Source organism: Mesoplodon densirostris, chromosome 17, assembly GCF_025265405.1.
Source record: "Mesoplodon densirostris isolate mMesDen1 chromosome 17, mMesDen1 primary haplotype, whole genome shotgun sequence".
NCBI lineage: Eukaryota > Metazoa > Chordata > Mammalia > Artiodactyla > Ziphiidae > Mesoplodon > Mesoplodon densirostris.
Genome location: NC_082677.1, coordinates 47,493,402 through 47,505,804, shown reverse-complemented (window position 1 = coordinate 47,505,804; position 12,403 = coordinate 47,493,402). Strand labels below are relative to the sequence as shown.

At 40.6% G+C, this 12,403-nt stretch overlaps 1 protein-coding gene across 4 annotated transcripts in view; it reads left to right on the top strand.

The window, feature by feature from the left end:
• Positions 1 to 444: 444 nt before the first annotated feature.
• Positions 445 to 12,403, top strand: part of KLF12 (KLF transcription factor 12) — a 450,077-nt gene continuing 438,118 nt past the window's right edge. For 3 of the 4 annotated variants that reach the window (XM_060080105.1, XM_060080107.1, XM_060080108.1), the window contains exon 1: positions 445 to 777. The gene's annotated coding sequence lies outside the window, so the exon portion shown is untranslated. Of the gene's footprint in view, positions 778 to 985; positions 1,045 to 12,403 lie in introns of those variants that run through there. The other variant, XM_060080106.1, reaches the window with a different exon arrangement.

Below are 12,403 nucleotides of genomic sequence, written 5' to 3'. Positions count from 1 at the left end.
AAGAGGGGACTTTCTCGCGGCTCCGCGCGAGTCCTCCCCAGACGAGTTGAAATCGGGGGTTCCTCCCGCCGCGAGGCCCCGCGGGCACCCCTCGCCCCGCGGCTCCCAAAGCGGCGTTGGCCATGTGTAGGTTATTTTGGGTGCCGCAGCAAGGTGGTGCAGGTGATCGGGAGGCTCCGCCGCGGCCGAGGCCGGGGGGCGGGGGCAGGGGTGGGGCGGGGTGGAGGTTCCGCGGACCCACCCCCCAGCCGGCGGCCCGGGCGCCGAGGCGAGGGCCGGGCAGTGGGTGTTGCCTTCTACCTCTGCGAGCGGGGAGGGGTTAGTTTCCCACAGGGGATTTCAACCATCACACTCAGAGCCCGCCTCCTAATCCTCGGGCGGAGCGGCTCGGGGGCCCCATTTTATGGCAATAAAGCGACTTAGCGCCTGCTGAGCGAGCCCCTCCCCGCCGCCGCCCCCGCCCTCGGCCCCACCCCGGGGCTCGCCCGCAGCGGCGGGGCTTTGTTTCGGGGGAGGAGGACCCGGAGCTCTTTTGTTTGGGGGTTTGGTGTTTTCACCTCCCCCCCCGCTCCCCCCAACCCTCCCCCCCCCGCGCCTCTCCGGTTTCCTGAGCTGCGGGCTGCAAGGGAGGAGAAGCGGCGTCTTGCAACCCCCTCGGCTGGGCCCCGGGGTAATTCGATGCGGGCCTGGCGAGGCTCCCCCCGCTAGACCCGGGCTCGCGTCTCGGCAGCCTCCACCCACCGGCCCACCCTACATTTAGCGCATCATGTGATCCGGGTAAGTCATTTGCAAGTACAACAGTTCCCTGGGTTGCCCCCCATTCATTTCCTGAGAACTGCAGAGAGCAGCTGAGAGGCTCTGCCCGTGCGTGTGCGTGTGCGAGTGTGCGTGTGAGTGTGCGCGGGTGACGCCGTGTGTGTGTGTATGTGAGAGAGTGTGCGCGCGCGCGCGCGCGTGTGAGAGCGAGAGAGAAAGGGAGAGAGAGAGGGGGACTCTGTGTGAGGGAAAGAAAACAATTTCTCCTGCTCTGCAGCTTCTGTTCAGGTCTGTGCCGATTCCGTTTCTTATCAAAATAAACAACCCCCTCCTCTTTTTTTTTTTTTTTTGGTGCCATCCCAGATCAGACCGTATTCTCTTAACATGTTTTATTTTCCTTCTGTCATCTGCTCAAGTTAAATCATTTTGGTTGGTCTGTGTTCGTAAAGGGGGAAAGTGTTGGGAAGCGGGAGGGTGCCGAGGGAGGGCGATGCTACTGCAGAGCAAGTAGCGTCGGTTGGATTCGTGGAGAAGAAAGAAGGAGGTTTCTCTCTCCCCCCACCCCGCCTCGCAATTTTTTAAAAAAAGAACTTATCAAGTAGCGTGAATTAAGCAAATGTTTTTCTACCCCTAGTGGAATTGTTGGTTGCAGTGCTTGCCTGACAGTTGTCAAGGATGAGAAATAAAACACCAGCGCTGAATTGGGTGTGGGGGGGGCTTGTGGAAGTAGTGTGCCCCTAGGAAGAGAGCGAGTTGGGTGAAGAGCTGCCGCACCGGGCCTTGTGGGCTTGGGTGTGCACTGGAGAGAGCGGAGGGGAAGGGGTTAAGGCGGAGATGACACTGCTAGCATGAACAGTGGTCCTGGTGCTACATTCATTATTGTCTCTGCTCGTAATGATGTGTAACTGTCACTTGCTACAGTGCCTGGTCCCTGGAAGTAGCCAGGGGCTGGCCCTTGGCTCTTATTTTCAGTTATGGGGGGCCTGACCGGAGTTGACAAGGGGCAACTTTGCAGGGCCACCCGGGCCGGGAAGCCCGCGGAGACGGCCTGGGAGCCACTTCTTGCCTTAAGAGGCTCGCTCCGAGGACTCGGACTTGACCTCCGCGACATTAGTTGGTGTTCGCGTTAGATGCTTCCCTACGGGGAGAATCAATCCTGCTTTTGTTGGGTAGAGCACTGCCTATTAGAACTTTGAAAACTTTTATCTTTGGGGAAAAGGGTGGGGTGCACTCAACAGTTCTGTTTCGAAGTGCATTTGAGGCAAATGCTTGGAAAAAGTACCAATTCCTTTGTTACATGCCCTGCAGCTTCCCAACCCCCCTCACCCTGCGCTTCCAGTTTTGCATACTTTAATAGTAACAGCCTTTATTCAGCTGATAAAAGCTGACTGTGTTGAGTTAAAGAGTATTAGTACAACGGAATGTGTAATCTGGATAAACAGTTTGTGTGGTTAGTATTGTCGGCTCTCTCATTTAACTGTACAGATGGTTTAAGTGTCGTGCTGTATGGATTGTTTTAAGCAATTCCACTGGCTAATAGAATCCTCAGACGAGCACTCGAATATTTTATTTTAAATCAGCTGTAATATTCTCTCAGTTTCCCTGTAACACCAGGGAGAGGAGCAGCTCTATTTACGTTTAGTGCGTGTGCATCTAGTGGCTTCGGTAGACATCTGCCAATCAACGCACGTCATTCTGCAAATCCACCTAGACGCCTTCATGCCCTTTTCTTACTGGAGGATAGAGTTGTTTAGATAAGTTAACGCTTTGAAATAAATTTGGTGGCTTTGAACGGGCAGCAGCTTGTGATGGGGAATAGGAGTGGTCACTTGGAAGGGTGGGTGTATTCCATCTTCTAAGAAATGCTTTTTGGAATTGGCATTCAGTAAAAACAGTGACCCCCTCACCTTAAAAAAAAAAAAAGCCTGGTTGTGCTATTTGCAGACCTCATTCAGATGTTGTTTACATTTTTCAAAACCACATAGAAATTGGTTGTGATAAAGGGGTATACTTTTAGGCTAGAAAATGTTTAACTTTAGAAGCTTAGAAATAGGTTGTTGAAGGACAAACATTCAGTTGCATAAGTTACATCTTTATGGCTGCAGCCTGGTCAATTAGAGTCCGAGCTGGGGAGAGGAGGTTTTGAACATACAAGAATTGACAGAAATTTGTAATGTAGTTAGGGAAGAGGTTTGTTATTTTTACCTTCTAATTCATAACTATTATGAAATATACTTCCGCTGGTAAAAGTTGGGATGTTTTCACATAAAATTTTAATCATTTATGCACTAAAACTACTATAGCTGTGTGAGGTAAAGAAACATCCTTGAGGGGTTTCTGTTTATTTTTGAAGTGCTTCAGTTATTTATCTATTACTTAGTAATGCATATTTGAAAGAAACTTCTGTCAGCTAAACTTTATTTTGGAATGCATTGAATTACTATTTACTGAATGAAAATTGTTGCGCTAATGGGCCCTTAATATTTTTTTTCCCTCTAGAAAATTCCTTTTCCACAACTGAATGTCATTTGGGAGAAAATTGGTCCTGGTATAGCATTTGAGACCTTGACCTTAGCAGCAACTCTTGGCTGGCGCTTGTTTACTACAGCTGCAGCCTATGTGTGTACAGAAAGGGAGGGACTGCAAACACTGGTGCTCTCTCTCTCCCCAAACCAAGGGAAAAACAAATCAGGATGCTTGACGGTCATTCCGAAGAGCACCCATCAGGCATGTAATAACATTAGTGTTCTGGTCGTTTTTAAAAAAAACTGTGTTCCTCAGGGATTACTTTCCGGCCTCCTGGGAAAGGTAAACATGCACTTCAACAGACTCGGAGTGAGTTTTAGATGTCATATCATGAAGCAGGCTGATATCAACATAATGAAATAATTTGTTCTTAAATATAGGTGTGTTTTCTATCCCCATAAAGATGACATAAGTGCTTAGGCCTCTAAGCCCACATGAGGGCATTTTGAACTCAAGCCAGTGTTGGTTAATCTAGAGTATTGAGTAACTTGTCCAGTGAGGTGATGTTGTTAACTAGTTGAACATATAAACGTCTTGGATATTTTCATCATGGTACAAAATGGAAAGTGTGGCATTTCATATTTCTGCGAATTAATATGAGACTAATCACATTAAATTTGGGGCGTCAAATGGTTTGTTTTCTTTATATTGTGAGAGTAACAGTCCTCTTAGTGTGAACTTCATAAATCTAGCTGTAGATGATCTGTGTATTAACACAAAGAAGTTTGTATTCTGCAAAACTAGAAGTGGCACAAAGTTATTTTAAAAGTTATTCTTTTTTGGATAAATAAGTTTCCTCGCTTGTGCTTCCATGTTGACTAATGAACAAGAGCTAAAAATCTCCAAAGAGTTTTATTCAGAATCAACGCCATGGTTATCTTTTTCTTTTAGAAAACAACTTTCATTTTTGTAAATAACTCCTAAAATAGATGGCAGTGGCTCACCTTTGTCATTTACATTTTGAAAATAACCATGTGGTACTGGAGTGAAAATATCTGTATTTTTGCCCAGTGTTCGTTTATTTTCCATTTTAAAATTCACGTTTATTTATTTTTTCAGCCTACACGTTATGCCCGCCTTTCATTCTTAAGTATGGACAAAATGTAAGGGTGAAAATATTCAGATTAAATCCCTGACAACACCCTATAACCACAGCCTTAAGTCATCCACCGCAACCAGGGGTCCCCAAATCAAAAGGCAAGTAACCAGATGGACCTCCCCTGTGCCCAGAAGGGCAACAGCCTTAGGCTCTGTGAGACCTGCTTGGTTTCTAGATCCCAAGCCCTTCCAGAGAACTGTCTGACTTCAGCTGGCCAGAATTCATTGTCAGGCGGTGGAGCAGCGACACCCCATCTGATGTCAGGTTTTGAGTTCTTGCGGTAGGGAACACATGCTGTGGATTAAATGGTTACTTTCTCTATATATTCTCAGTAATTACGTTACAAAAGGATTTTTCGCTTTGGCGTGTTTATTGTCATAAAAGTGGCTACTTGAGTAGTCCTGTTGCTCCAATGAAAATTTGTTTTGGTCTGGCAGTAGATTATAGGATATTCACTCAAAGAATTCTGCTCTGGGATGGGCTTTCCTCCTGTCTTTTTTTCCAACTCAAAGTCATACTTTTATTTTGTGGCTAATTTAATGGTATACATTTTTGAATTTTTACTAAAAGCATAGTAATTGGACTGGTCCAAACAGTGTTGCTTTTTAGGTACAGATGCAGTAGCAGAAAGCCCTTGCTGCTGTATTCCGGCGTGGAAGACAAGGGGGAAAAACTACAGAGCTTTGAGGTAGTTTTCCCACCCCCATCAGAGGCCATAGAAGCTGCCACTATCACAACTTGTTGGCCTCCACAGCCAGGAATTGTGTTTCACGTGCTACATGCACCATGCTTAACAGTATATATGGCTTTTCACAATAATTGCTGGCATGATGTGTATGTATATATCATATATAAAAATATAGCCTCTATTTTAGGTATGTACATATATATGTGTACATACATAGTATTTATATTTATGAATGTGAGTTTTTATCTTCTCTACCTGTATAGGTACATACCCCATACATAAACTGTGTACGTAATGACCACGAATTATGGTAAAAAGCCCCCTTCCCACTTGCATAAAAGAGGAGAACAGGCAGAGTTTGTTTTTTCAAATTCTATGTTTAGTAATACTATTTTCACTTTAGTTTAACAAGCAGACTTAAAACATGAAAACAACCCTGCCCCAAGAAAACAAACCAACAGACTTAAATGACAACCAAGGTAAATGATTGTAGAAAATGAAATAAATAACTGTAAAGAAAACCTTCATTCATTTCATAATCGGGTGTCTGCTAAAATTATGCATCCTGGAATCAGGACTGATTTAAGCAGAGATGTTGCAGTTTGAGCCTGGATCTCTTGCTTACTAACTCTGGATGACCTTTGTTAAATTTCTTAACGCCTCTGAGTCTTTAAAATGGGAAAAATCATATGCAGTTTACAGGGCTGTGGTGAGGGTAAGACGAAATAATGTAGGTAAAAATCACTTTGTAAAACTGTAAAGCACTGGTGTGTCAACTGATTTGATAGGAAAACCATTACCTCCCCGTCCCCCCACCCCCTGCCCTAAAAGGGATGAACTTTCCAGCCTCTCAAAGTGAGCATATAAATTACGCTTATGGAGAAGGAATTTCCGAGTGTGGGTAGAAAACTCCTGGCAGTCAAAGGTCATGAATTCCATTCCTGTCTCACCAGAGATTTGCTCTATGACCTTGAGATCAAGTCACTCTTAAAAAGTTTTTATGTAGCTGGTATAAAAGTTACTGACTGTTAACATTTATATAATGCAGGTGAAGTATCTGAGCTTTTCCAAAGAAAAATACATGAAAATACAGTTTCCATGATCGTTTATAGAAAATAGAAAATAAAGATCAGCAAGGATTATTTAGAGATTATAAACCTCCAGGCTACTGCTTCAGTGAGTCAACTGAAACCTCTATCGACTGGTCATTGAAAATGCCCTTAATGTTTTTTTTTTTTTATGGAATCATTAAATTTGTGCCGTTGTACTATAATTTAGAACAGCCTATTGAACTTCAAATCCCTAGTTAAGCCAAGATTCTGTTGATTAAGTTATGTCTGATTTATGGTTTAGTCTCTTGGTTAGACTCAGATGTTGTTGCAGTACAACATGTGAACAATAAAGGAAGGTAGATGATGGGGATTTTAAATGGGTATTTGAAAATTTATTGCACACATTTTTTTTATATGCACACATTTCCGGCTGTGTACATTTTTAAAACACACACACACATTTTTGAGAAAATTAAGAACAATAATACTTTACATAATTTCTCCCCAGCTACATTTTCTCCAGTTAAGAAACAATTTTTTTTTCACACTCTGCACACTGCTATGCTTGCAGTAGCAAAGAAACAGACTCAGACTAGCTCATCAATATAACTCTTTCCGGGCCTCCCTGGTGGCGCAAGTGGTTGAGAGTCCGCCTGCCGATGCAGGGGATACGGGTTCGTGCCCCGGTCTGGGAGGATCCCATATGCCGCGGAGCGGCTGGGCCCGTGAGCCATGGCCGCTGAGCCTGCGCGTCCGGAACCTGTGCTCCGCGACGGGGGAGGCCACAACAGTGAGAGGCCCGCATACCGCAAAAAAAAAAAAAAAAAAAAAATATATATATATATATATAACTCTTTCCGTGTCACACATACACCTTGCCTACCTCCTGTTCATGTTACAACTATCACTGTAAACATCACTTTCTGTGGGACTCTTATTTATCATCCCTTGCTTGAAGAATACACCAGGTTCCAGTCTGTAATCTATGGCCCCATAGCACACGATGTTCCTTCCGGTGTAATTGCTTGTTGATCTGTCTTGTCCCTTCCCAATAATAAGCCCCTTGAGAGCAGGAAATGAATCTTCTTCATAGTTACTTTCATGGCTTCTAACATAGTGGCTGATCATATAGTGCTAAAATACTTAATGAAGGAACAAATTGAGGAGTACAGTCCATATGACTGTCCTTTCAGTAGCTAAGTGCCAAGTATCATGGTCATTTCCCCTTGCCTTTTCATTTCTAGTCAATATATTCATATCTATTAATCATTCCACAGTTCACTACATTTTCCTGAAAATTTTTTTCTCCTTGCCAAATGAAGCCTTGCAGTGGAGTTAAATACTACTGGATTTGAAACCTGAAGCTACCCAGTTTTTAGCCGTCTAACTGGGCAAGTTGCTTCTGCAAGTCTTAGTTTACTCACTGGTAAATAAAAACAAAAACAAGAACATATAATGTCAACGTTGCAGAATGTTTTTGAGGATCAGAATTGTGGTAATCCCTGCAAAGCATCCACTATATAGAACCTTGTACATACTTAGTGCTCAGTAAATATTAGTCTGCTCGAAAGGTACAAACTTCCAGTTATAAGATAAATAAGTACTAGGGATGTAACATACAACACGATAAATATAATTAATACTGCTGTATGTTATATAGGAAAGTTAAGAGAGTAAATCCTAAGAGTTCTCATCACAAGGAAAAGATTTCTCTTTCTTATGTTTTTGTATCTATATGAGATGTTGGATGTTTACTAAATTTACTGTGGTAATCATTTCATGGTGTATGTTATACTTTAAACTTACACAGTGCTGTATATCAATTATATCTCAATAAAACTGGAAGAAAAAAACTTTCATCTATTCTAGTATATATATATATATTTTTAGATGTTGGCAGTAGGAGTTTATTTATTTATTTATTTATTTATTTTTGCTGTGTTGGGTCTTCGTTTCTGTGCGGGGGCTTTCTCTAGTTGTGGCAGGCGGGGGCCACTCTTCATCGCGGTGTGCGGGCCTCTCACTATCGTGGCCCCTCTTGTTGCGGAGCACAGGCTCCAGACGCGCAGGCTCAGCAGTTGTGGCCCGCGGGCCCAGTTGCACCGTGGCATGTGGTATCCTCCCAGACCAGGGCTCGAACCTGTGTCCCCTGCACTAGCTGGCAGATTCTCAACCACTGCGCCAGCAGGGAAGCCCTCTTCTAGTATATTGATGCCTCTCTTAAAAGCAGCCACTGAGAATGAATAGCAGCAACAAAACAACTATTCTTTATTGTGCAGCTACTATAATACAGAAATTAGGCACTGTGCTTTTCATTTCTTAGCTTATTTATTTACTGTAAAGATTTTTTTTGGATGTGAACCATTGTTTAAAGTCTTTATTGAATTTGTTACAGTATTGCTTCTGGTTTTGGCTGAGAGGCATGTGGGATCTTAGCTCCCCGACCAGGGATCGAACCCACACCCTCTGCGTTGGAAGGCGAAGTCTTAACCACTGGACTGCCAGGGAAGTCCCTTAGGTTATTTAATATGTACTGTTTAGTAAACAGGCATGTCTAGTTGACTTTCAAATAATTGACACTTTGAATACTCTATGTGGAGACCGCCGAAGTACCTTTTTGTACCCTGGATTTTGACTTACGAACATCATCAGTTGATGAATGAATGAATTTTTTTAAGCTCTTGTAAGATGGGGCCACGTAACAGTCTTCCCCCTCCCCCCAGCCCTGATTTTGCCATTTTTGATAATAATTTCGAAAATTATTTGTGAATTTTACTGTTTTTTTGCTTTTCATTAACAAACTGAGTAGAAAAAGGGGAAAATGAAAATCTTGATTCTGGTTTTGAGAAATAGGGCTTATTATCCAGTTGAGACAAAGAAATCATTAGGTGTGCTGAAAATTGGTGAATCTTTATTGAAAGTGCTTAGTGGAGGTAAGCTAATGAATTGTAAAAAAATAATAAGATGACAGAACATACAAAATGCTATACATCTATTTTTAATGACACTAATAGATTGTGTATAATTACAGATTTTGCAATATTCCTTTGTCTCTGGGAACGGGTGTCCTTTAAAATGTAAGTCTAGTCCCTTGACTTACACATATTTGAGTTTTGTACAAGTTTGGAGTGCATTATATATTAGAAACATGAGATTCCTTCCTCCCTTCCTTTATTAAATATTCATTGAGTACATGTGTATGATATTATGGTTTCTATTTTATAGATGTGGAAACTGATTTTCACAGAGTAGTGCCATCATTATCAATAACCAGTTAGCTTTAAAGCAAAGATTTGAAGACTGGAAAACCTTTGAACTGTTCTCTGTGTTACTCTTACCTCCCTTCAGCATTAAATACGCTATTCCAGTTAGTTTTATCGTAGAGAATTCGAGCAAAAGAATGGGAGATTGTACAAATAAATATTGTCTTTAGAGACTGTTTTATTTGTAGATTGTATTGATATACATTTACTAGAATACCTTTACTAGAATATTTACTTCAGTGTAGAAGCCAATTCTGTGTTTAAGAGACTTAATCCAAAAAATTATTTGAGGCGGCAACTGCTACAGGATGTTCCATAATGTTAATAGTAGACCAATAAATTCTGGCCAGTATACATTCTGTTTGATAAAGCTATTAAAGTCAGAGACATAATAGAATTAATAAAAATATATTATCTGTATAAAAAATGCCTTACTTTCTCATTGGACTTATGCTTATTTAGCTCCTACCATGTATCTGGAATTATATATGAAAATGGGTAGGACATCACCAATGAGCTGAAAATCAAGTAGGAGAGGTAAGACTTCTGTAGAAAATTATATTTCAAAGTAATTTGTGATACATGGATCAAGTGCTATAAGATGCTTAAACAAAAGGCAGGGGAGAAAAATTGCTCCTAGCTGGGAAATCAGAGGTTTCAAGGTTTGAAAGTGGATAGGTGGCACAAATCCTTCGTGGAAAAAGTTTTAAGTTTTATAGAACAGAAACAGCAAACCTGCAAGTGGAAGAGAGCAAATAAAAAACAGCTATTTTGGCATCTGTGGTGATTTCACACCTCTTTTTCTGTTATCTTTTAGAGCTGATGGCTTTATGGTGTTTTGGCAAACTTCTGTCATTTGCTGTAGCACCAGAAAATTTTCTTTTCCAAAAATAGATCCCGGCATATGCTTGGCTAGTAGGGCACACAGTGTTACAATGAATTTAGAGAAGGTTTATTTGGATAAACAAGAATAATGATGGTTGATTAATAAAAATTTATAAGTACACTTTATACGAAGTTATCTAATAAAAGTTTTGCATATTGCTGAAGAGGTTTGATATATGTTTTATTTATAAACGTTGGGAATTTTAGCCTTGACCAAAACCCTTTACATATAGGAATAAAGTCTTTTTTTTCTGTGTAAGAACAATGGAAGGGAAAACTTGAAAATCGATCAGTTTTACAGAAGGTCAGAGTCAGTTGAAGGAATATTTAGAAAGGAACTTTACAGTAGAGTGGTTGAATGTTTAAAGAGTGATATCCTCTGGAATGTGCATTAGCTTTTCTGCTGTAGGTATAAATACAGGACACTTAAGCAAACACACGAAATACTTCATTTTGAGAGATTGTATAATAAGAAACAAATGAACTCTTAATGAGTCTATAAAGAGCATTGACGGTATTTTTATTGTACACTGAACTTTCTGTTGAGTATATTGGGACTCTACCAAGGCTCCAGGCTGAAACAGTTGTGTTTTATGTATAAGTAGCTTTGTAATTAAGACAGTTAAGAATTCTTGAGAAGTAGGGGCCAGCAAAAAAAGAATTTCTTAGTGCTTGGTGGTTTACAGAGTGGTTTTAGTTTCATCCTGACAATCCTATAATGTAGATTGGACACAGTGAAGGTAAAATGACTAGAAGGTAGCCAAGTCAAAACTAGAACCTTGATGTCCAACACCAGTAAAATAATCTGTTCCTATTTCATTCCACTGCTGTCTTCCTAACTTTCGTTTAGTCTTAATAAGCCAACATTTTGAAAGTCCACATTGCGCAAAAGAGGTGCTGCTCAGTGAATATTATTGAATGAATTCTTATCTCCTTCCAAAATGTACTTTAAAGGGGTATATAGAACCCCAAATATAACAGCTCAGAGAGATCAACCCAATTAATCCTAGAAGAGACTGTGCAATTGGAATGCATCCATACTCTGAAGAGAATTAGGGAGATGCTTCATCACATAGCACATAGCAGGGCTTATGTTAGGTGCTGAGAATACTAAGATAAATAGAACATGGGCTTTGTCCCAACGTATAGGCAGATTGGGGAAAAAAGCAGCACAGTTAAGCCCAAAGGAAGGGCCATGCTAGTGTGTTCTGCTTCAGTTTATTTTCTTCATGTAGATCTTTTATGTGCCTAAAAATAATACACTAGATATTCTTAGATTTATGTTATAGTCTCTTTTATTACCTTCAATCTTATCGGAAAACCTTTTTCCATTTAAACGTGGTTTTCTAAGTGTTTTCTCTTTCAAAAATTATGTTGCACATTTAGTGTACATAAAATGTGTGTATACATTTTAAAGGTATTATTTAATGTTTACAACCAACTCAAAGCTAGATATTTATAATATTTACATGTGAATTTATTCTTACCTTTATGACTTAGTTTTTCAAAGGATTACCACTTAAGATCTATAGGAAATAAGCTGTGTTTTGCAGAAACTCACTTGTTGGGCAGGGTTTACAAATCTCTCTCTCTCTGATAAAAGTAGGTACACGTGTGTGGAGACTTTAAACTTGATTTTATAGTGAACTCCTTTCTCTTTTTTTTTACTTAGCTTCCCTTCTTCCTCTAGCCAACAATAGCATTATATTCCCTCATAACCCTCATCATAACTATCAGCATTATGTGTCTTAATATTTTTCTCCATATCCATAAGTGTTATAGATGCATCTGCACACACGGTTTTTTTTATCACGTTTACAAAAATGAGATTATTTTTTGCAGACTCTTTTTTTTTCATTTCGTCCTGCCTAAGGGAATTCCTTCTACTTAGCTGCAACAACTCTAATCCATTAAAAACAAAACTGTTGCATATATTGCAAGGTATGGTTATTTTATAGTCTAACTGTTAACTTACTGACAGGCAATACTTTGTTTCCAGTTTTTGCTACTAAAACCAATATTGTAATAAATATCTTTATATTACAAACTTGTGGGATTGATCACCAGGGTGGCGTTATTGATTCAAAGTGTTGCCACCAGCAATGCAGGGCAATACCCTTTCCCTTAAACTCCA